Raw genomic sequence first — 25,405 nt, forward strand, 5'->3', positions numbered from 1 at the left:
GGGAAAGAATGACATGTGGACAACACCGTGGATGAAGTTCACCTCAAGCATTTCTTCGGTGTAGCTCCATTACAAACAAAAGATTCTTCTGTATGTGTGTGTTAATGCGGTTGCTGTGTATGTGTGTGTGCAATGAGAGGTTCAGCTCAGGTGGATCTTAAGCTGTGTGGTTGAGGTGATAGCTTCAGGGATTTTGCCCTGATTGTTGGCAACAGAGGATTTAATCAGATCTGAACACGTTGGCAAAACGTCCTCCACGAGAACGCGGTGTCCCAGCTTTCACTGTCCCGTAGAACGAGGGCTTGCGCTGGGGGTGGCGTCCTCAGATTCCCCCTTTAACTGAATTAGCATTCGGTAAGCACACTCGTTGGCTGTTTTAGATTAGTGATGCATTGGTTAAATGGAATAAAGCACAACTGTACTGGGAAACAAATTTGACGTCCAACTTGCCATGTTCTGGTTTATGTTTAAGTATTTACAGTAAATCATGTTATACCGTATTTAATTGACTGTATGGTGTATATATAGATATTTAAAGTGGTTCTAATGTTGCCAGTCCTATTGGGTGGATTGTTGCCTGCACATTGCTGTAAGGTTGCTTTGTGTTTGTTTGTTAGCTCTTTCACCCCCAAAACTGTCCCATATTGATAAGGCTCATACATATAAGGCTCATATATCACAACTATATAATATATGATTTTAGCAGTGGTGGTTGTTCCAAACCTAATGCTGCCATACGGTGGAGTGTTGCTAGGGCATTGCTGTTGGGTTGTTAGGGTGTTCATATGCTCCGTATGGCTGTTGACCCTTCATGTTTTAAATGCATCCACAAACAATGAATAGTATTGATGCATTGAAACCTACAGTAAAAATCTCTTTAAAAGACTGTCTTGTATTCATTTTAGAGGCCGTCCTCTTTGCCAACACACACACCTGTTTTATAAAGCGTTTATAGGAAAGCAGGTAGCTGAGTGACAGGATTGACAGACAATCCTGCTCTCTCATTACAGAGCGAGAATGACAGAGGTCTAACATCTGAATGTGTAGACACACACAATGGCTTTTTAAGAGCACACACAAGCACACAGTTGTCTGTCGACTTTATTGTTAGTTTGTATAATCTGATCTATCTGCTATCCAATAATGAAGCTTTAGTAAGTGTACACGTTCACTTTGAAGAATGTACTGACACAGCAGCTTTTAAAGAAGTATAAGAACAGCTATTTAAACATAGTAGCAGTAAAACTGTATTTTGTTTTCTGTGGCTTTGTCCTGTCCATAGACAAACTTAGTGTTATTAATATTATCTAAGTTTATAGTGCCTTATGCTAAATCTCTGTGAGCCGGTCTTACATTAATATTTAACTATTTTATTTTGTATAAATTTGTATGACATGAATCAGAGAAATATACAAATATGAGAGAAAAAATGAAGCATCAGTCCTAAACCGTCCGGCGCAAAAGCAAAATCAAAATGTAAAACCTTGTTGTAATGAGGAAGGCGGGACGGGAGCCGTGGGGCGGGGCCGGTGGCGTGAGTGATAGTGGAAATCAGGAATCCCACGAAGGAGTCCGGGAGCATAAAAGGATGAATCGACCGGACTGCCGGCGAGAGAGGACCGGGCCCGGACATATGTTTTACGTTTGTATTTATGTGGCCGGCAGTCGACCATGAGGTTGCTGCCGGTCTTTTACTTCCGTGTTATTGTTTGTTTGTTTTGATAAAACTTTATTTAAATGTTCGCCGGTTCCCGCCTGCTTCCTTCCTTTTATTGAACCGCATTACACTTGTAAACCTTGTAAAATAGTAATGAATTGTCATGAGATTGTGTTAAAATTAACAAGGACATGACAATACAATAGAAACGATATCAATATCTTTGTCATGATATGAATAAATGCAGTTTAGTGGTGTTATTCATGAGGTATATACTGTATTGTGGTTGTTTTGTTCTTTGATTTAAAAAATCAAGTTAACCGGCTGCCTTAAATTCTTCAACGTTACGTTGAATTCGCAATTTTTTTCAAAGCACCCGTATAACTTTTTTTTTTAAAATTAAAATAACAAATCATTTTTACAGTGTTGTTATTGAGACTATGATTCAGTATTTGTGACATACTTCAAAACCTAATACCTAAATATCCCTTTTCCCCCCTCCCACTTCTAGAACGTAATAGTAAAAACATGTTTCCTTCCTTACGTGCTCTTTTAAGTTGGCCTTTGAGCATGTGTGTGTCTATATTAGCAAATGTGGAATGTGCTGAGTGAAGTGTGTGTGTGGTAGCGGCAGACCGCATTCTGATCACTCGGATGGGAAGAATTCAAATGAGCATGGGAAATGAGGTCAACGCCGGGGTCAACACTAGGTTTACAAAGACATCTCAATAGTTTTAACTCCGCTTCAACCCTTCTAAATGTTGAGGTTTTTTTGTAGACTTAGAAAAATTGTGTCGCTTAAAGAAAGCCCCAGATGAAAAAATGAAGAATAGCGAAGAGAAAACTCTACCCGAGACTAAACAAAACAAACGTATAAACAAATACTAGTCATTATGTGTGAGACAGGAGGAATGTGAAGACGCAGAGCAGATAGATGGAGGTGGGAGAGAAGTGGAGAACAAAGGATGCACGTGTGGTGGGAAGGCATTAGGGGTGTGTGCGTGTGTGTGTGAACGTGTACGTGTGTAGTATGTAAAGGGTTGATGTATAAAGGGGCCCCACAGCAGTCTAGGGAATAATATTCAGCAGATGTGTCCTTATCTGACTCTAAGACGGGTTGAGCTGAACCCAGACGAAGGGGAAATCGCCAAATATTTTATGCATGCGTACTGCTGTCCTGGACTAACTGACCATTGCTGTTATTCAAACTGTTAAATATAATCAAAAGAAACGTAAAAGATAAAACAAAATCAATTATTTTCAAGTCTGTTGGTACGTCACCTCGGAGGCTTAGCACCAAACGTATCATTAATTCAGTCGAGTATCTGGCCTCCTAAATGCGTTTGCACCCTGAAGGCACAACAAGTGGTCCAACAAAGTGTAGCTCTTTTGACCACCAAGTCTCAAGTTTTAGGTTTTCAGGGTAAAAACTATCAAAGCCCGACGAGTCGGTTCCTTTTATCACAGGCCAAAAACAGATGACAAGGCTCCTGAGGTGGCCGACCACCCTTTCATTAACCGTAAGGCCGAAACCACCGATAAACAGTCATTACCGACACAGCGGTGACTGTAAACCCAATGCGGCGTTGACAGCTACCTTTCTTCAAAATCAAAACGTTTACAGCGATTGGTTTGCAACCACATGAGACTCCGGGATAATCTGACATATTTTGAAGTGGGCCTAGTTTTTTATTTGAAACCACTTTTCAATACGGGGAACAGAAACAATTTTGGTTAAAGGGCGAGCTGTTCCGTCAAGACCTTTAAAGCGTTCTAGTGCCGCTCAATGGCATTGAAACAGCTGTGTGCTCGGCAATGGCTGCCGCTTTTCTCTGAATGAACGTTAGATGTGGTTTAGAGAGGGTGGGGAACTGTCACGCAGTTCACAAAATTGTTTTCCTATAACCCGTACGTGATCTTTGACTGAGACTGAGTTTGTCTCTAAATATAGCTCAGAACAGTATTGTGTCAGGCCAGTTTTTGGTACAAACAGTCCAAAAATGCAGCGGTGGTCAAGTGGCGCTCATCTGAAGCTGAACAAGGATTGTTACGGGGGTAATTCAGTTTGAGCGTGTGTGACTCAGATTAAGTAAAGCGTACAGCACAGAATGCGAGCATTCAGCTCAAATCGTAAACACTGGATTAGCGTGTAGTCTGAAAGCAAAGGTGATATGTATCGTACTGAGGACAGCTGCTTGTTTGGTAGAGACGGGATGTTCTGATACCTTAAATGGCAAAGTGATCCAAGATAGCCTCGGTGAACCTAACGTCTCAATTGACCTGAAATCCCTGCGCTGTTCGACATAGTAAAAGTTATATTTTAATTGCAAAATACAGTCAAAGGTTTGACAGCTCCGCATTAAAAAAAAAATCTGAATTTATAGAAAAGGTATTTGTTTAGATATGTTTATTATGTTCCATTCTGTGAACTATGAACAATATTTTTTCTTTAAAGGTCAAGTAAAAATATTATTTCTATTTGCATTTATTTGCAGAAAAGGAACTGTATAAACAGGACAAATTTAAGGTGGAAAAGTAAGATGTTCTGTAATTTTTCAGACCTCAAAAAGTGCAAAGAAAACAAGTTTATATTCACTTTTAAGCAATACAACTGTAATATTTCTACATGTATATGGGAAAAGTAAAACAAATATGTTTTTATGTGATAACCTCAACTTTGAGAGTTGGTTTTACTAGAGGACAGTACTACAACCTTATTTTGATAAGAGCGTTGTGTGTTATCTCTTGGTTGGTTAGAGATAACTGATAGTACAGTACTCCTCAAACCACAGCCCTTGTGTGAACTTCCTGTCTGAGCGGTTTTGTCAAGAGATTCCTCTGCGGTTGAGATTTACCGGGCACACAGGGAGAGGTGTCGGTTTAGGTCACTGCACACAATAAATCACTTGCATGAATGTGTTTGTGCTGCCGTGAGGTCCTCATTGGTAACATCTCCATTACTGGCTCACAGTCAACTCAAAAATCATGACAGGTGATGTTTCTTTATCAGTGAACTTGTAGGATGTTTTTATCTATAATTTAATTATAGATTTTAAAGTATCTTGTACTGGCTGATATGATGATGTTGTATATGGTACCATGGTAACTATGCGTTCATGTAGCCTATAATTATAAACCCCTTTACATTGTTCATGTGTTTGTCATTCAGCCATTGTGTGTTAATCTAGTGGGCCACATCTTTGTTACTTTTTCATTAATTTAGCCAGAAAAATTTATGTAGAAAGAAGTTTACAGATTTAAGGTTACAGATTTTAAAATGTACAGATGTTTACTTTATGCCGAATGTAAGCAACATGGACGGCATACAGTATATAATATATGCATTATTTATTTTATATAAAATCTATGAAACGGGTTTAGTTTTGAGAGAGCGAGAGAGAGAGAGAGAGAGAGAGAGAGAGAGGTGACTGTCACAGATAGAAGCTACTGTAACTCCTTAAGGCATTGTCAGTACTTGGACACAAAAGCTCACAGAAAATGAAGACCGAGAGAGAGAGAGAGAGAGAGAGAGAGAAGGAAAGAAAGCGTAGCGTCACTTTAGAAGGCTACAAAATAAAAACTAAAACACAATCTGCATTTTCTCAAAAGTGTGTTTGTGTTTGTTTGTCAGTTATGTAACTGAGATTGTGACGCGGGATTTAAATCATAACCCAGTTTTGTTTATATTATAAAATAGATGCGCGCACACACACAGTGGCTGTTTATCATTCCAAAACAAGTGGAAGTGTTGACGCCTTCTTATTATGATGTAATAGATCCATGTTAATGAAGTCATTGACCTGCGTTCCTGTGATGTCATAGAGATCCCATTAAAGTGATAGTTCACCCAAATATGAAACTTCTATCGTTATTTACTCGCTCTAATGTAATTTCATATCTGTATACATTACTTTGTTTTGATGAACAAAGAGAAGAAGAATTTAAGTCAGTTCTGGGACACTATTGACTATCATAGGAAAAATGAAATAGTCAAACTTACCCCAGAACTGTTTGTTTTCCTATATTCTGCAAAATATCTCTTGTGTTGAACAGAACTAAAAATGTCAATGCTTTTCCTAGTATGGAAGTGGATGATGTCACGGACCTGAAAATGTCAAACATTCTTCCAAATATCTTTCTTTCTGTTCTAGGGAACAAATACATTTATACAGATTTGAAAAAAATCTAAAGGTGAGTAAAAGATGACGGATGAGTCTTTTACTCACCCTTAGATGAGTCTCTCTTTCATTTTTAGGTGATATATCCCTTTAATTAATAGAAGAAAAAGTGTTGGGTGTGAGTTTGAAATCACAAAAAATGATATCAGGTGTGTATGTGTGTGTGACATTCTAAAGTTATTCTTGGCACAATGGTTGACACGGAATCATTGCATAAGTATTACTTTAACATTGAGTACACGCATAGAGACATTTGGGATACTTTCTGTTCTTCTGACATTTCAAAAGCTTTTGGTTTCTGATGGGAATACACACGCACGTTCTAATAAACATGTTTGTTGTGTAACAGCTCTAAGGTGTGGTGTGTTCTACTGACCTTTTGTGTTCTCTGGGTCATAACATTAGAGAGGAGACCGACACACATGCGCACACAGACACATACAGCACTATAGTGTGTATTGTTGAGGGAGGGTGTAAAGTCTTTGATCAGATCATAATCGGCATTCCACAACTCAGTGTGTTTGTGCGTGCATGTTTGTAAGAGAGAAAAAGAGGAGAATCTTTTCATCGACACCTGTGGTCAAGCGGGATGAATGTAATTTGAGTTACTGGTGTGCATGGCCACCAGGAGCTTTACTTTGATATACTGTACATCACACATACAAACACACTGTACCTAGATTGAGTTTCGTAGCATAAATCTGTTCCTCCTTATAATATAAACCATAATAAAGATTGACAACAGCGTACAAATGGTATTTAAAATACTTTTGCTCTTAATTTTGTTGCCAAACAATCATCCTCCGTATTTTTTTGGGCAAGAGCTGAAACAGATGTTTGTACTTTTTTGCTAAGTTGTTGTCATTATATGTCACACCTCAATAAAACCATGATTTGCAATTGCTAGTCAGAGACAGGTGGTTGAGAGATAATTATACTTAAAGAGAGCTACAGTATTGGTTAGTGGTCACGACATCTACCAGCAAGGACTGAAATTAACCAGCCAAACCCTAACTTTTGGTATTTATGAGCAAGTGGTGGAAGGGAACATTCTCATATTTGCTTATTAGGCAAAAAAAACATACACTGCGTCCGAAATCGGCTACTTCCATACTATAAAGTAGGCGAAAATTAGTATGAGTCATGAATAGTATGTCCGAAACCCACTTGAAAAACAGTAGGCGAGAAATACCCGAACGGTCTACTACTTCCTCTGAGATTCCTGAGTATGGATGGACACTTTTCTATCCCATGATGCCACGGGCGCTGGGCAATGGTTCAATTTCAAAAGAAAATCAAATCAAATACTGAGCAGAATTTTTTTGTGGAACGCCCGCTCTTAATGTAAGTGCAAAAAAAAGGAATTTCTCGTAACTAAATCATGTTTTTATCAACGCTCACGTATATGTTGTTGTTAATACATCATAGTTCAAAGAGCATACAGGTCACATGACCATAACGCATGGTGTGGTAAGTATGTCCGAAATGCATTCAAACTACTCCCACTCATACTATGTAAAACGTACTGTTTTGACTACCCATAGGTATTATTCAAATTCAGTTCGCAGTGATTGTACAAACCCATACGAAGTACACACGTCATCAATAATTCTGCTTAATTTTCTGCATTAAGTGAACTAAAGTAGGAAGTTTAAGTTTAACAGAAAGTTTGAATGAAAATAGAATTGTGTTTTGTAAACGTTTAGTTTTCCTTCCAAAAATCCTATCTCGCAATGCATCTCTTCGCAATTTATTGGAAGTCCTTAATGTAACCTCTTGCTCACGAGACAGGCATTATGATGACGACGTAAGAACAAGAAAGGACAGGAGAACCTTTATCGTGGCCCTCGGGCGAGGGAGGGGCTAGTACAAAGAAGAGAACAAACACAAAACGTTGCCAGAGTTATGTGGATGACTTAAAAAGTGAACGTTGTGTTTTGATTTGTATATGCAAATGTAATTAAAGGTAAAGCTCGGTTTTTACTTTTGCCTGATTAATTCTTTTTCATAGTCTAAGTTTAAAGGGACATACTTAATGAATAGAAATAAATAATGATTTTATAAGATTGAAAAACATTGTGAGGCCTGTAGCCTTGATAACCATAAGAATGTTTGCATGAAGATGTAGTGAAAGTGTAAATAAGCACTTTTGTGCAATGTGTTTTACTTGAAATTGAATAATATCAACAGGTTTGTTTGTGGTTAAACAGATAACCTCTGATAAACAGATTAATATCATTAGCCGATTGAACACGATTGGATGTCTCGTCCGAATCCATATGTGTTTGTATATGGAGAAATCCGTCAGGATGGTGAGGCAATTTCCAGGACGACCATCAAGCATGTGCTACCCCTGGCCTGCTCCCTTCAGTTACATACTCACACAAGCCCCTGCTCTGAGTGCGGCCCCACTAAGGGACAGCAGGTCTCACATTCCACTCCTGTTACCACGACAACCTCCATGCTAACAACACGGTCCAGCTCTTTAACCCCTCAACAGATTCCTAGTGGAGACACTTCCTGCAGCACGTACACCCACCACGTGTGCACCCACACACTCGCAAGGCCACTTAAAAACAAACACACTCACTAACAAATGTTTAAAGGGGTCATATGGCAGAAATACATGTTTTTCTGTGTTTTTAGTGTGTTATAAGTTGCCCATGCATGTATTAGACACGTACAATTGCAAAAATGTAAGTGTCCGAACAAAAGATGCATTCTATCTAACCCAGACCTGCCTGAAACGCCTCGTGTAACCACACCCCCACGCATGTACGTCACTTTGTGGTATGATTCGGGCGGTCTTAGTCCAATCATACCATTTCATAGATTTGTGGGGGTGTGGTTACACGAGGCGTTTCATGCAGGTCTTATTTAGTCTTATCAAGCTTTTAATCAGAAAACATCTTTTGTTCCGACACTTACATTTTTGCAATTTTACTTGTCAAATACATGCATTAGCAACTTATAAGACACATCAAAGACACATAAAAACACGTATTCGCAAGATATCATCCCTGTAAACAACCAAAATAAAACTAATTTCAAACTGGAACATTTTTCCTTTATTCTTCATGATCACATTATCATTCTTTAGGATGCACATTAGTTTTGATCATTTTAAATACTTTAACTTACATACCTTAAAAATTAATTGTATTTTTCATAAAGCTGCTTTAAAAAGTATGTATTGTTGTGAAAAGTGAAATAAAATACATGTAAATAGAATAGAATTTATGATTTAAGACGATTGATTAAATAAATTACAAATGTAATAAGATATGAATGGATATAGAATAAAAGACAAACTATGAAGCATAATGAAAATAAACTATGAAGAACGCAAAGGTCAGTTTACAGTACAAATAAAAAAGGATAAACAATAAAAAAATTCTTAAAAAAACTATCTCAACCGTTGGTGCTAGTTTGGGATGGGACTGTTTGAATGACCAGTAGATGGGGGGATGGAAGCTAGTGTAATTCCTATTGACACCACTAGTGGGACAGAAATGATTAGGCCTATCACAATAGTCATTGTAAAATATTTTAAGGCAGGGCTGAGGTTACTATACTCATACTGGTGTCTGAAGGAATATAAATGCATTATTCAGAGATGTAACATTTACTGTGAATCAGACATGGACCCCTCATCATATTTAGACATAAAACCATTTTCTTCTCTGTGTTCCATATCAAAACAAATAAGATAATAAAGAATAACTTGTTTGCCTCTCACAAAGTTACTGAAAAAAATGATGAATTTGTTGCTCAATAAGAGTTTGGGGAAAACATATATGTGTGTGTGTGTTTTGTCTACATTTTCACACGGTGCTTCAAATAGAAACACCAATCAGACCTGCTGTGCCCCATCACCTATGACCCCTGAACTTTGACCCAAAAAGCGACATTAAATTTGACATGCAAGGTTTCAAAGTAGCAACACATCATTATGAGAAATTAACATTTTTTTTTCAATTGCCAATATTTGCCTTTATTTTAGATTTTACATATACGTGAACACACAGTCACTTTACATCCAACAACCCATGTATTTATTGATCCATACACACATACATACACATTAATGTATACACACAAATACAATGGGAGTGTGGTACGGCTGCATGTGCGTCACAGCAATCAATGGCCAAGACTGAGTCTCACACTTTCAATGAAAAAACAACAAGTGCCGTCCTGTTTACTGTAATGAAGGACATATGAACACGCAGTAGACATGAGCAAGTCTGTTTGTGTGTGGGCGCTTAGTTTGGGGTGATGTAATGGGTAATACAGACAGAACAGCAGGACTCATTACACAGTCTGACGCCGTGTGGAGACGGGCTACAACTGACCTACATACATTCACGTTTACATAACACACTAGTTTGGAGAATACAACATGTGTGTGTTTGTGTGAAAGAGACAGAAAAGTCTGAGAACACATAATTTTTGTGCGTGTTTGAGTGTCTCTGTTTTCCGAGATCTGTAATTTGTAAATAAGCATGTTGCAAACTGTGCTCGGATTCACCAAGTGTCCGAAATCAAAGATTTTAAAGGTGTTTTGTAATTTTTTGAAGATCTATTGACAGAAATGCAATTTAATATAGCTGCAAGCAACTATACGGGAACAAGACCCTTTTATAACCTTAGAATAAGCTATTTCTGTTTACATACACCGTGGGTCCCCTTACATGGAATTCGCCATGTTGTTTCCACAGTAGCCCTAAATGGACAAACTGCTCTACAGAGCGCGTTTCGTAAATATGTTATCTCCTTCGGCAAAGAAGCGAGAACGTGACGACATCTTAGTTCAGTGTCAGCCACCATAGTGCTTCGAGGCAGGGGGAAGTGAGCCATTGGTTGCAATTCACAACCTTACTGCTAGCTGCCGCTAAAATCACCACATTGCTCATTTAAGGCCTTGTTAAGTTAAAGGGACAGTTCACCCAAAAATGCACATTCTGTCATCATTTACTTACCGTCCGGTTGTTCCAAACCTGTATAATTGTCCTTGTTTTCCTAAACACAAAGGAAGATTGAAAGAATGCCAGTAACCAGACAGACCTCATCGCCCATTTACTGCTATAGTAGGGAAAATAAAATACTATGGGAGTCAACCGGGTATGAGATCTGTTTGGACCAATGTTGTTTTACGTCAATGGTCTATAAATAACACTGCATCTATGGAGAGGTCCTCACCAATATATCTTTGAAAGCCTGTTTGTGTGTGAGAGGCTAAGTGTGAAATCTGGAAACATTTGACGAGTTTCCTCATCTTGGCCTGCGGTCTCATTTATAGGAAGTCAGTTCCACGTTTTGCTAGTAGATGTGGTAGGGCTGACCCCATTGTCCCGTATGACCCCGCTGATGTGAGTGTGTGTGGATGGGACGGGGGGTGCCCTTCCTGGAGTGAACTCTCTCTGGTCATTATTTCCACTCATGACCCTGGACAAGTGCCACTGTCAGCCTAACAGATCAAAGAGCAGGCAGACTATTCAACAGTGTGTGTGTGGTGTGTGTGCGGGGGGTGGGCTTTGTCTTATATAATGTGATGTCGAGGCATGGAGCTCGCCAGCAGATGACAGGGAACGAGTTTTCTGGCTGGCAACAGCGAGTGTTTTTGTTTTTAATATCTGTGTGTTTATGAGTTGGTTAGACAGTGAGACTTGTTTGTATGGAAGGAAAGCCTTTTGTGCTTTTCTGGTTTATTTTACCCGAACACGCTTACCGACTCATAAGACTTTTTTTTGTGGGGGTTAGTCTCGAAAAAAACAATTTATACAAAATACTGATTATGATATGCATAACTATATACTATTTATTAAAAACCGGCTTCTATAAAAGAACAAGCGTCTTTCGCCGTTTCACTAAGCGGTCTTTAGACGTGGGGCGGGGTGAATTAAATTTAAAGAGACAGGACAACTAGCCCATAAACATCTTAACATAAATTATTGTAAATAATTAATTCACAAAATTTACAAAATATTCATTGCATGAATTTAATCACATTTGTCATTATAATTTTGACTCAAATACAAATATCTGAGGGACCCCCAAAGTTTTTTTTTTCTTCTTATGGGGGTCCCTAATGCCTTACGGGGATCCCGGATCCCCCAGCCCCCCTTCAATTCGAGCACTGGTTTTAACTTTCTACAGATAAATGCAAATAAAACTTTATTTGGAATTCCGAAGAAATGTTGTCAGTACTTCATAAAATAAAGTTAAAGCATAACATTTAATCTAACGATTCTAAACAGTAAATACAGAAAACTAATAGAACAGGTATTTTTATTTTTAAGTTATAATAAAATAAAAGTTGAATAATACATTAAAACATTAAGGGTGCTTCAGAGAGTATTAATTTCATCAATAGGCTATATCTTGACACAGACCAAAAACAAAAGTCCTCAATATTTCAAATTTCATCTTTAATAGCAAATTAATTTGATAAAAACATACATTACCGCCTCCCCGTTAGCGGTGCTCATAACAGAAGTGTGTCGGAAAAAACAACTGTTAAACTGTGAATTTGTCTGGGATAAGGAAAACGTAATAAACCATTTAAAACATTTTAGTATTTCCGTTGTTCAAATTGAGCCCCGCTTCTAAACAACGGAGAATCACATCCCACGCGCTCTCAGGAACGTTTATGTCATTTATATTTTCCCGCTATATCTTTATCTAGCGCCAAACGTGCTTCAATTTAACGTTTCCATTTCCGTTCCGCGCGCGCGGCTTCTCTCCCGCCAAAAAAGACACGCCGTATGAAGAGCAGCAGACACGTGTTTATTTGAACAACAGTAGTCCAGACACGTAGACCAGGTAAATGGACACACAACAGTACACTAAATGCAGCAATAATAAAGTATTTGTATCCGACAGTCTGTTTACTGTTCGTTATATGTCTCCAACCTTTCGACCAGATGTGATATTTTATGAACCATGACGTTTTTATCTCAATTTAGCATTAGCATTGATCAGCATGTAAACATTTGTGTCCATGTGGAAACCCAGGCTACAATTTCACTAAGATTTCAATCTTTGAAATGGCATTATTCAGTCAAAATTGATTAAATTGTTGTTGTTTTTCACAATTATTCTTTAGGATGATCTTATTAAGAAAACAGTTGAAAGACTTGCTGGGTTTTACAAGCAGGGTCACATTTTATAATGAGCAACGTTGTAATTGGGAAATTATTTAAAAATAGAGGTAGTTGTATGGAAAGGTTAATTTAGTAAGTACTTTTGTTTTTTGGTTATGATAAGAGCATTTTAATTGTTACACTACATTTGCTGTTTGTAAGTTGTCAGGAGTTTTATTATTTACAAATATGAATTATTAGACAAAATAATAATGAATGGCCTGATAAGAGATCATATCTTATATATATATATATATATATATATATATATATATATATATATATATATATATATATATATATAACAGGGCTAAACTGATTAAATATTTATAAAAACATTAAAAAAACATATTCTCCGGACCTCTGTTTGGAAGAAAATATAAAGACTGGACCTCTTGGAATTTTAATTGAATACCCCTGTTATAGAGTTTAACTTCTCATGTATCTTCTTTAAACAAGTCTGAATGTTTTACTGTCAAACAAGACAGATGCTGATTATTATTAGGATTCAAGCAGCATGCACCAATTCCCTACACGTTCTTAACAGAGCCCCTACGAGTTTTAAGTACTCCCGTGTGCTGTTTTAGAAAGATGTCATGTATTTCCCTGCGCCTTTGTGTGCCGTTCTGAGGTTTGAGGGGAAGACAAACGCACAAATGCATCCACACACACTCAGGGGTGGTAGAGAGGTGATCTCATGGGGGTGGAATGATTATCTGAGCCTCTATTTGGGCTGATAAATGCCTGGATTAGTCCGACGGGGGTTTGTGTGTGTGGGGAGGGGTATGGGGGTCAGTGGGTTCAGTGGGGAGATCTGAAGTTTGGAGGGGAAAACAGTCCCATGCCTCACATTGCCCCAAGCTGTCTCCCTCGCTCTTTCACAGGTTTTTTTTTGGTTGTTGTCAGAGAGCTGGGAGGTGGTCTGAACGTTGAAGTAAAAAAAAATGTTGAGTGATGAATGAAAGAGGGATGGATAATAGAATAAAGGGAAGGAGACAGACATGCTGGGAACAGATAAAGAGAAGTCAGAACCAAAGAGAGAGGGAGAGACGCAACATATGGAAGAATTTATGAATAGGTTCTCCTGGTGGAGGTAGGCTAAGGAATGCTCTTTTAAAGTGAATAACAGGCTTTTGCCCTGGGGTAGGACCGTCACACACACTTGTACACACACTCACAGTGCAGTGGAAACACTCGGGTCTGTGGAGGGAAATAAGTGTGTGCCGTTAAAGTGAAGGAGTGCATGCTGGTAGCTCTGATTCGATCGCTGACAGGATATTTTCCATGTAACCTACACCTGGTGGTCATATCTGTTAGTAGCGCTGTGCACATACTAACACACACCACACACACGCACGTGCAGCGCGTGTTATACTTTTTTAATTCAGCGTTTGAGAATAATGCTCATCGATAAAGTGAGATGCCATCTAGTGGTGCATATTGATACGGTTCATGTTAGCAAACATTTAACTGTATTTGAAAAGTTTGCTTCCAAAATGAGAAGCATTTTTTTTTTAATGTTTTTTATGGAGTATTACAAAAAATTCAATCAAACTGCAGTTGGTTGGTTTTGATTTAAGCCATAATTTATATTAAAAAAAAGAGCTAACTGACACAATAAACACAGTAAAAACACGATAACATAATTTAAAGCATCGCAAAAAGGAGTTATCTCATTGTGGAACCAAACCCTTAATTTGTTCTTTAAAGGAACAGTTTGTAAGAAAGTTGCAGTAAAATATGCAAAAACCACTAGGCCAATGTTATATATATATTTTTTATCTGAGTACTTACAATATCTAAAATGTTTCCACCTGCTTTTAAATCCTGAGAAAATCGCCATTCTAGACAGTGGACCGGGGACGTTTATTCGCCTGGCAATGACGTCATTTCCACGTTAACCTTTGTTACCACCTTTACTGACGTGGCAACCACGTGACACTGTCGTAGACAGATGCGGAAGTAGTTTGTACCGTCTGTCCGTCTACAATTATTGCAAATGATGTGGGAACGTTCAAAATAACTTTTACTATGATTGATTTGAACACTTAACACTGCGCAGTGTTATCACACCATCTGGACAATTACTGTAAGATCTATGACTAACAATTTAGTTTTAAACCTTACATTACTCGGGTCTAATTCATTATAATGAAATAAAATGACTTCATCAAACGCAACATTTATAAAACTTTATTACTTTACCTCTTCCGCTAACACGATTTCTCGTTCCCGTCTGATTGATATATCAGCGGTACCATTAGCGGTGGAGTTGAAGACAACAAATCCCATCATTCCCTGCTTCTGTCATCAAGATACGCGATTGTTGTTGTTTTGATCGTGCGCCCGTTAGCGGAGAAACTGTACCTTTAATGTCAGTAGCAAAGATAAAAGATAAATAACTCGGTATGTTATTTAGTCTCCAAATAATACGAAATGTATTGCTCAAATAATGGATAAATATATCAATTAAATATTCCTTTTCCAATCTTTTGATCTGACGACGTTTTCTTAATTGTTGGAAGTGTGTGAATTTCGCTTTGTAGACAAACATAAAGGCTAATGAAACGGTAAGTGGCCTAAAAATAAATCTATTTATCGAAATAGCATGATAGCATTTTCTTTCAATACGATTTGTATTCAGTATGTTTAAAATGGAGGACTTTTTGAGATGGGACTAGAGCAGCGGTTCCCAATCCTGGTCCTCGCGACCCACCGCTCTGCATATTTTGTGTATCTCTCTTGTTTAACACACCTGATTTAAATCTCTAGCTCATTAGAAGAGAGCTTAATGAATGAACCGCGTTCCCATTGACGTGTTCCCTGAACTGTGTTCATTGCTCTCTACTCCCTGCACACATGAAATCGTCTGACGTTAATTTAAGAACACGAAGAACAAAACTTACTACGGAAGATTGAAGGGTAATTTAACCGTAATTTTGAGATTTGCGCAACATTATCCACATTTCGAACGGGATTTATGGCAGAATATCTAGTGATGTTTACTTCGCAGGGCTCTTATGGGCGTATTAAACAAACCTCCGAAGCGGTAGGAGAAGCATACAAAATATGCAGAGTAGGGGGTCGCGAGGACCAGGATTGGGAACCGCTGGACTAGAGTAAAAGGCGGATGAATTTCTGATTATGACGTCGAGAGGTGAAAGGTCATCTCATGTTCCTGCGCACGTCAGTGTTTACCTGCGGTCCTGACAGGAATTCACATATATGTCTATGAGAATTCATACAGAATAATTTTGCACAGACACAAAGGATAGTAAGTGATTTTAAAGCACAAAGCTCGTTGTAATGCCTTTCTTTATTTTGTCTATTAAAACCATTGTTTATTTTAGTTGATTGTTTTGTTCATTGTAGTTTAATTGTAGATAGTTTGTTGTGGCAGATATTGACATCATTTCTCTTCTTTTTGTGTAAGGAAAGTGCAGCGTTACAGTATGGGGAACTCACATGTTGTCAGGTTAAATTTAGATAAAATATCTAAACAAAACTAGCTCAGGGCAGACCGTGTCATGGCTTACATTATTTCTACATGTCTGTAGTGGGAGTGTAAGGTCATAAGATGAATGTGTTCTCAACCTTCTGGCTTCTGTTCCATACAGTGAGAGAGACAGAGAGAGAGAGTGAGGACAAAAACATGACCCAACGACCTGAACAACCACACATACAAAGCAAGGACACACAACTCAGACAGCGCTATGCAAAAACATATGTATTTATTTCTGTCATACTCTGGAAATAATTGAAAAGAAAGACAGTGTTACATAAGCATACTCTTTTAGCGTACTCTTTTTTTTTTTAACGTTCTTAAATAAAAATACTAGAAAAGGTAGACTCCAACACTTCAGAGTGCAAAAGACACACACACACACACACACACTTGGAAACAACTGTGCTTATGTCACACTCCAATAGTGCAACAAACGTCCACTTATATATTTACATACTGCAAAACCCCAAATTGCAATGAGAGAAAGTGTGTGTGGATGAGGAGTTTGTATGCCATTTTACTGCTATATGTCAACCACTTTCCACTTTTAAGGTACTTTACAATTCATTTTTTTTTATTAAATATAGTATACATCGATTCATTGTGTGCTTTTTTCTCCAACATCTAGGCAAACAGAACATTTTGTACATCAGAAGATCCTTCGCTTGTGTAAAATATAAGTGCACTGCAAAGTTACTGCTAAATACTCTGGAGGAACTGGTACAGTAAGTTGCTCTTTCATTTTGTTTGTGACACTCGTGATGGTTTTGATAGGGTTAAAGAACAAACTCCAAAAGAGTTCTCAACACATGCCACAAAAACCCGTATTCTAGACCGTTTCACATTTTACAACAGTTCACATTAGAATGCATCAAAGAACTCACAAGTGCCCAAGAAACTGTCAAGCTTGATTTTAGGTTCTGACCGCTGGAATTCTCTGTTGAGTGACGTCTGCCTGGTTTAAACTCCGGCTCTAAATGAGAACTTCAGTTGTCAAACTTCAATTGGTTCAGATAACCTGGCTACCTTATAGCCACAATAAAAATGTGTCGTCTCAAAACCTGAATATTTTACTTTGATGGTTATATTTACTATAAGATCCATGGACTTCTGTTTCTATGTGACATTGTTAAAGTTCTCTTTCAAGTTTTTCAGGTGAAGTTGTTCTTTTTTAAGGTGTTGATTTCTTACGTTTACATCTAAAAGTCACATTATAATTTTGTTCGCGTTTTTTTATTCTAACGCTGACATGCAAATACAAATAAGAGACAGGGGTGAGTTTGACATGGTATGACATGCTGTTATGTGTGTGCCTTTATATTTGTTTGACATACTTAGTAAAGTACAGTAATACATTTAAGTGCACACTACAGAGTATCTATGCGAATTTGGATGCTACTGCCCTCTACTGGTGAATAAATGTTACTGCTGGGCTGTTTTTTTACTTTTAAACACATTGTTTTTCTTTTCGTGACTTTTGATAGTGATGCTAGTTGTTAGATTCCTACACTTGTGAACCTTTAAGACATCTCTGACCTTTAAGCCCCTCGCAAAAGTTTCTTTTAAGTCACAGTGAACCCAGGTCTCCAAGGCAATGCTTTTTTACTTGGATGACAGCTTTGTTCACGTATATGAGTGTCTGTGTATTTTGTGTGAATATGTGTGTTTATGCAATCTGGTAAAAAGTGCCTGCATTTATGTGCAATCGTACATAGTTTAATGTGAATTCAAGCTGTTATGAGTGTATGTTGGATGAGCAAATGTTTTATCTGGAATGTGATGAGTGGAAGGGGAGGGGCTTCACACCTCTAGCCCCATCTTTAGGGGTGTGGCTTTTCCTCACCTGAGCAGATATCAATAAGAGCTTTAGCATGACATCACAGTCCTGCCCATATCAGTGCAAAGAAAAAGAGAGCACAGTGTCTCCATGGCCGTCACGGTACACTGGACGTGTATGTCACCACTATTCATTGGCAGACAAATATCATCATTGGTCCTTCAAATGGCCGACTGAAAAGACAGCTAATGGCTTTGTGGCACCAACACATGATCAATGCTCATTGGGCTACACTATATCGTTTTTGAGCAAAAATAAGAACGTTTCCGTCCACTTGAAAGGGCAATGCAAATCCACTCCATCTCAAACCATTCGTATTTAAACTAATGCGTCTAGCTTGGCAAACATCGGTTCAAGCCATATATACAAAAAGGCATCTACTCTATTGCTAGGTTAGGCAAGTGCTTCTAATAACTCTCTTTCTCAGTTCTTAAATGAAGTGTGTTCGATTATACTGGCGATCGTGATAAACTGTGAAAGAGCTTTGGGTATGACCTTGATGCCGATCATTAACAAGCTGTGTTTTTCGTTCCGAGCGGAGCCTTTGTGTATTCTCTCCAGAAAGCTTTTAGAAAACGATATTGCCTCACGCATGCCCTTGCCTCTTCTGGCGATGAAATACGAATGTGAAAAGTGACAGTATGTCTGCATACCGGTTCATACAAGGATGCCGTCTGCATTAGACGTTTATCTGACGTGTTGTACGGTCAGATTTATGAAAGCCACTGTGATGGACGAAACCTCTCACCCCGGTCACAGCTTGGTGCCTCGGCCTGTAACTCTGCCAGAATATGTCATCATCCATTCCCTGATCATGTAACCGTAACTGTAATTTAGTGTGTGCTAACTGACTTAGCACCTTGGGGTTTTTACAGGTACACGTGTGTGACTGTCATATAGCTGTTTAAAGTTGGACATTCAAGAAAGGAGTTGAACAGCACCAAATGTTAGGTCACAGAGCAGCTAATATAATGAGTTTGTGAGTTTTTAAGGCTCACAATTGAATGCACCTGCCAGTATCTCACAGTTGATATGACCAACAACCTGTAAAAACAGACGGATAATCTCACAATCCAGTCCAACTAATAAAACTCATAACCATTCCCTTCAAGTCCAATCCAGAAATCATAGGAACAACAGCTTGAAACCCCACAGTCCGACATTTAACGTACAGACACAAAAATATATATTAATTTCAAATAAACTCTCCGTATGAAAAAAATACCATCCATGAAACAAACAAACAAAAAAATGCCATCCATGCCGAATAACCAAATGCATAGGCATAAAAACAATGGTGTTCTCAATGGAGTTACTTCACATATTTCACCACACATTATAGATTATTTCCCCAGACACACAGATGAGTGCCAAATATATAAATGCCCCCAAAAAAGATAGAAAATAAATAGAAATACCATTTCAAAGAGGACAAATATCTCATAGGGTAAAAGTGTACGATTTTCAGTCTGTTTTCTAATCATTTGGAGAGCTCCTCTTTATAAAACCGCTAATTATACAACCATATTTAAGACAGTTATTTTCAATATAAAAATATCAAATATAAACAACGATAGGAAACCAGGGAGATTTGATAATCCTTCACATATTTTTTTGTTTCTGTTAGCTGTCAATCCGTGTTTGTGTACGCCCCCCCTCAGTGGGCGTGTCTGTGCATCACCATGGGCGCGTACTGCTGGTCACCCATTATATAGCAGTGTCCCAGAATACAGTGGTTTGGGTAGAATACGGAGGGGGGCCGTATTTCTTTCCCCCGTTGGTCTTCTTCCAGCTAGGGAGGATGGGCATGCTGTCTTGCTTGCACAGAGGTTTGTCTGAAGGTCTCTGCCTGGCTTTAATCTCTTTGCACAGGTGTCGTTTCTTCTCTATCATCTCCATCATGGTGCTGTCCCCACATGCCCATGGCATTGGGGGCATCTAATGGGATGGCAAGGGGGTAAGGAGGGTAAGAGAATGTTTGAATTGGTATTCTAACACTAAATAGTGAAGGGATAGACTACTAAAATGAACAATTTTATTTAAAAAGTCATTATTTACTTTATCAAGATTAATTGTATTATGTATTGCAGTTCAGTTTGTTCTAAACTTGCAAACACACCATCTTTCAGACTTATTCATTTACACACAACACAAGCAACACAAGTCTCAGACCTGCACGCATGATGCACAATATTTCAGACATGCACACACACACATTCATTTGTGCTTTTAAGAAAGGAAGCAGCAGACAAACAAGGACTACAGTGGACGAGGAAATGTAGAACATGTAATTTAAGAAGGTTTTATTTAGTGTTTTGCTTAGTTTGGGTTAGTTTATCCCGCGGTTCTCGTTTATTTGGGTTAGTTACAGTACAGTCACTACCAAAAATAAAACATAAATACCTTGTAGTGATAGGAAAGATAGTGTTACTATTTTGTGCATTGTCTGCATTATTAAAAATTTGTTATTTATTCTGGAAACAGTATTGCTATATAGTGTGTAAGTGAAATTTGTTTTATAGTGCCACAATTATATACAATAAACAAAGTGTGCATTTTCAGTTAAAGGGACAGTTCACCAAAAATAACAATTCTGTCATCATTTTCTCACCCTCAAGTTGTTCCAAATCTGTGTTAGGGCTGGGCGATATATCGCGATTCACGATAATACATTTCTCAATCGAATATGACCACACAGTCACTTCCTGTAACAAATTGTTCTTCTTCTGTTTCCAATATTCTGAGTTTCTGTGCAAGAGCACCCTCTGGCTTTCGAATGTGGCGGCATTTAACCGTAAATCATTGAGAAACTGAGAGCATGAGAATCGTACTATATATCGCCCAGCCCTAATCTCTATTCATTTATTTCTTCTGATGAACACAGAGAAAGATATTTGGAAGAATGGTTGTAGCCAAACAGTTCTAGGTCACCGCTGAATACTATAGTAGGGAAAATTCAGCGGTAGGTAGTCAATACTCCCCCAGAAGTATTTGCTTTCCTACATTCTTCAAAATATATTCTTCTTCAACAGAACAAAGAAATGTATAAAGCAATTTTCCTACTATTTTCATTTTTGGCTGAAGTGTTCCTTTAATTGTGATGTTTGTGTGATGTCAATATTGTATCCGCAATGCTATAACAGGATTTCTGTACATTATACAACAGCTCTAAAAAGTAAAAACTCATTCCAATACGGCATTACAAACATCAAACAGTGTATACGTTCAATAGAAACGGTAATGTTTTTATGTGGTTACCAGTGCAACTACATTAATAAATATGTAAATTTAGTGTTTCGTTTATAATGCAAGCATATGTGGCATAGTGGAATTTAATACAGGAAGATTGTGTTCAGTTTGGTTTTAGGACCTGACAATTTTCTTCGTTTCATGGCATCACTGACACAGTTTGATGTCTGTGGAACACACAGTCAGAAACATTGTGACATAAAAGACAGACTGACGTGTTGCCGGTTGAGAGGAAGGATGTCCACAGATGCTCTGAGAAGGTTCTCAATCTAATTCCAGGTCAATTCTGTTAAATCTTCTCTAAAGTGCTAAAACCGCCTGATGTATAAAACCCTGTAAACTCTGTGTCTGAGAGCCTCTTCAGAGCATGATGGGAAAGCAGCCGTGCTCTGAACCAAACACACACATACGCATATACAGACAATGAGGACTGAACCAAACCGAACTAAACGCACAGGAACAGCATTAGCAGCGGTGCCAATGGAAAAGCAGCAGACAGAATCGGATATACACACAGCCGTGAGGTCAGAGGTCAAAGACATGAGGTTGAAAGGTATTGCCGGGTAGATTGCGAGGGACAGACATGGAGAGAGGAGTTGAACTCCACACGCATGCGATTTCTTGCTCATTCTGAGGAATAAGGGGGTTGTACCTGGCACGGGCTCCCGCCCTGGTGGGCGGTGGGGTCAGGGGTGTGTCTTTGAGGGGTTCCCACAGGGGAGGGGACTCCGGATGTGGAAGCAGAACGACCAAGTTTACACCCGCCTTTAGTTTCTACAAAGGAGATAGTATGTGAATTAAATATCCAATTCATACATTTCTATCATACTATATTCTGTAAGAAGTGTTAGATTTAATCTGATTATCTTTTTATATTTGTAGTGTTCACCTAAAGACCTACCCCCAAGCATAGTGGTCGGACTGACAGAAGAGCGCCCTAACCGATTGGGCGTGGCGGTGGGTGTGGGTGATTGTCCTGTGGGCGTTTCCCAATCTTGTGATTTTGGAGAAGAACTATGGAGAGCTCTTTCTCTGCTGTCACTTCTGCTTTTACTTTCACCTGTCAACAAAAGGAAAGAAATCGTCACTGGGGGTCACCTTAAAGTGGTAGCTCGCCAAAAAATGACAATTCTGTCTTCATTTACTCACCTTTTGTCACTTCAAACATTTATGACTTTCGTTCTTCTGCAGAACACAAAAGAAGACATTTTGAAGAAGGATGGTTATCGAGTAGTGCCGGCACCCATTTACTTTGATTGAATGAACACAAAACCATTGCAAGTGAATAGGTGCCGATTAACAACATTCTTCAAAATTTCTTCTTGTTGTTCAGCGGAAGAAAGAAAGTCATACAGGTTTGAAATGATATGGGAGTGAATAAATGAGGACAGAATTTTTATTATTGGGGTGAACTGTCACTTTAACCTCAGTCTTTTGGCTGTGGGGTTTGCATAAATTAGTTTCAGCCTCGGCTGATACACACGTAGACCATACATCAAACATTTCACCGTGCAAGATAATCCTAAGTGTCTGCTTAAATAAGAATGAGTTTGCACAACCAAAAGCGTTTAAGTGATCAGTTGCATTATAGCAGTACAAATGTTTGACCACAGGGTGTCACTACAGAGACTAAATGACTTTTGTGGAATCGCCTACCGACAACATATGTCTGCTCCAAACAGCAGCTCACCAAGCCAATTAAAAAGAAGCTTGTGGGCAAAAAGTCAACTTTATTAGTTCTGAATAAATATGAAAAACGAACTTATAACCATCTATGCGTTTTATTTCAAGATTTCACACCTATACACCTTTATACCTATTATACATGTTTTACCCCTCCACCCCTTCATCATCCAATGTCAGTCAATCCCTTTATCTTTCTGCTTACCATTCCATCTTTCTTAATCCCTCTCTCTTTCTTTCCCTCCCTCCTTACAGGGGATCCATTAGCAGTCACATTCATCATGTCTATCATTGGCTCTGAAGACATTAGGGAAATTGCTTTACTAACAGATGAAAGCTTTTCAATTATTTCAGCTGGCAAGAGAATCTGAACACGCGTCCGTATCGTCCATGTAGACGTGTGGTTAGCTACGCTGTCTGACACTTATGGGCATAGGAATTGAAGATGACATCATGGGATGTCAACGGTTGGTGCGTGTATGTGTACTGACTGAAGCCGCTTGGGTTTCACTTTGGCTGCTTGGGGGATCATTTCAGTTTGCGATTCATAGTGTTCTGTTTCTGCATTAGCTAACCGGTTACAAACCTTACTTTCCGTACTTTGTCTCTCTGTAACACACACACACTTGGTTTGTCTGTGTGCAAATTCCATTAGCCTGTGGTGTCCTGCTCCATTAGTCAACATTTAATTATTGTCCTTGTCATTAGTGTTAAGCACTTACACTAGCAGTGAAACAAATTGATCATATTTGCTTTTTAACATGCACACAGTTGATGCCTGAATGTAGCCTGCTTATACATTCAGCAGTCAATCTGTAAATGACCATTAGAGGATAAAGTTATGTAGGTGTGTGCATTGGGAGTAATGTTGTCTTGCCTGTGTGCACGGGGTCAGATTGTTGTACAATGCTCCTAACAGCCAACTTAGAAAACGGTTCTGCTGATCCACTTAGAAAAAATTGCCACGCCAAATACCGTACGGCACTTAGATGTAATGTACACATCCTAGCCAACTTACACACACCAACTAACTAAAAGGACTAAAAGTTACATCAGGAAAAAGCGAAACATTCAGCCACAGATCAGCCACTTGAAAACGGTCACCAGTAAATATATTGGAAAGTCAACAGTAGTGTCATGAGGGAGGAATGAGGAATTAGAAGGAATGAAAACCGTGATGTCATCAAGAAAGTATGGAACTGACAGAAAGCAGTGATGTCATAAGTGAGCTTTGGGAGGAATAGAAAGCAGTGATGTCATTAGGGAAACATTTGAATTGAATTTCAATTGCCTTTGTGAGTGTTATAGCTTTATACAACAAAGTTAAGATTGCTGCTCCTGTCTGTGTTAAAATAAACATCACAAGGAGCATTGGATGTTATGTTACTCTTCGCGTCAGAACGTAAATAGAACAGCACTGAAAGCAGTTCACAAAGCGTTCAGTGTTTTATGGCACATGTTTTGAAGATCCTGAGGCTTTTTATGGATCCTTTTTCCAGTCTGTTGATCTGCCATTATGATTTGTGTTGCTCAGATCAGGTCTCTTTATCATAGCAAGGCACCATACAAGCATAACTGTATCTCCGAATTATGCCACTGTAAGGCAAACTTGTAATTATAAGGAAATACATTACATTTTTGCGATCATTATGCTAATGAAGACTTTAAATATGCGTTTAATTTAAGAAAATTTTAAACAGTTGAGTACTGCAGGATAGCCTTATTAAAAATAATTATATTAAATTGCTGTCTGACTCCGAGCATTATAAAAATAGTTTATTCACTCACTTATCATTTCAAACCTGTATCGATGTTCTTTCTTCTGCAGAACATAAAAAGAAGATGTTTTGAAAAAAGTTGACTTCTATTGTATGGGAACAAAACCAAGTGCAAGTGAATGGGTTCCAGATAACAACATTCTTCAAAAGATCTTCTTTTGTGTTCTGCGGAAGAAGGAAAGTGATACAGGTTTGACATGAGTGAGCAAATGTGTTTATTTGAACTATCATCTTGATACACATTGATGCACATGGCTTGATTCATAAAATGTAGAAAACATACTATTAATAATATATTATTTTAATATGTATTATATAAATAGCATAAGAGACATTTATCTTTATATATCTAAATTATTTTCTCCGCAAACCT

At 38.3% G+C, this 25,405-nt stretch overlaps 1 protein-coding gene across 13 annotated transcripts in view; it reads left to right on the forward strand.

The window, feature by feature from the left end:
* Positions 1-12,644: 12,644 nt before the first annotated feature.
* The window catches only part of mecom (MDS1 and EVI1 complex locus), a 176,644-nt gene continuing 163,883 nt past the window's right edge, over positions 12,645-25,405 (forward strand). For 7 of the 13 annotated variants that reach the window (XM_056756375.1, XM_056756382.1, XM_056756378.1 and 4 more), the window contains exon 1: positions 16,597-17,210. The gene's annotated coding sequence lies outside the window, so the exon portion shown is untranslated. Of the gene's footprint in view, positions 12,661-16,595; positions 17,211-25,405 lie in introns of those variants that run through there. The other 6 variants (XM_056756379.1, XM_056756383.1, XM_056756384.1 and 3 more) reach the window with 3 other exon arrangements.

The sequence above is a fragment of the Triplophysa dalaica genome, chromosome 9 (assembly GCF_015846415.1).
Source record: "Triplophysa dalaica isolate WHDGS20190420 chromosome 9, ASM1584641v1, whole genome shotgun sequence".
Taxonomy (NCBI): domain Eukaryota; kingdom Metazoa; phylum Chordata; class Actinopteri; order Cypriniformes; family Nemacheilidae; genus Triplophysa; species Triplophysa dalaica.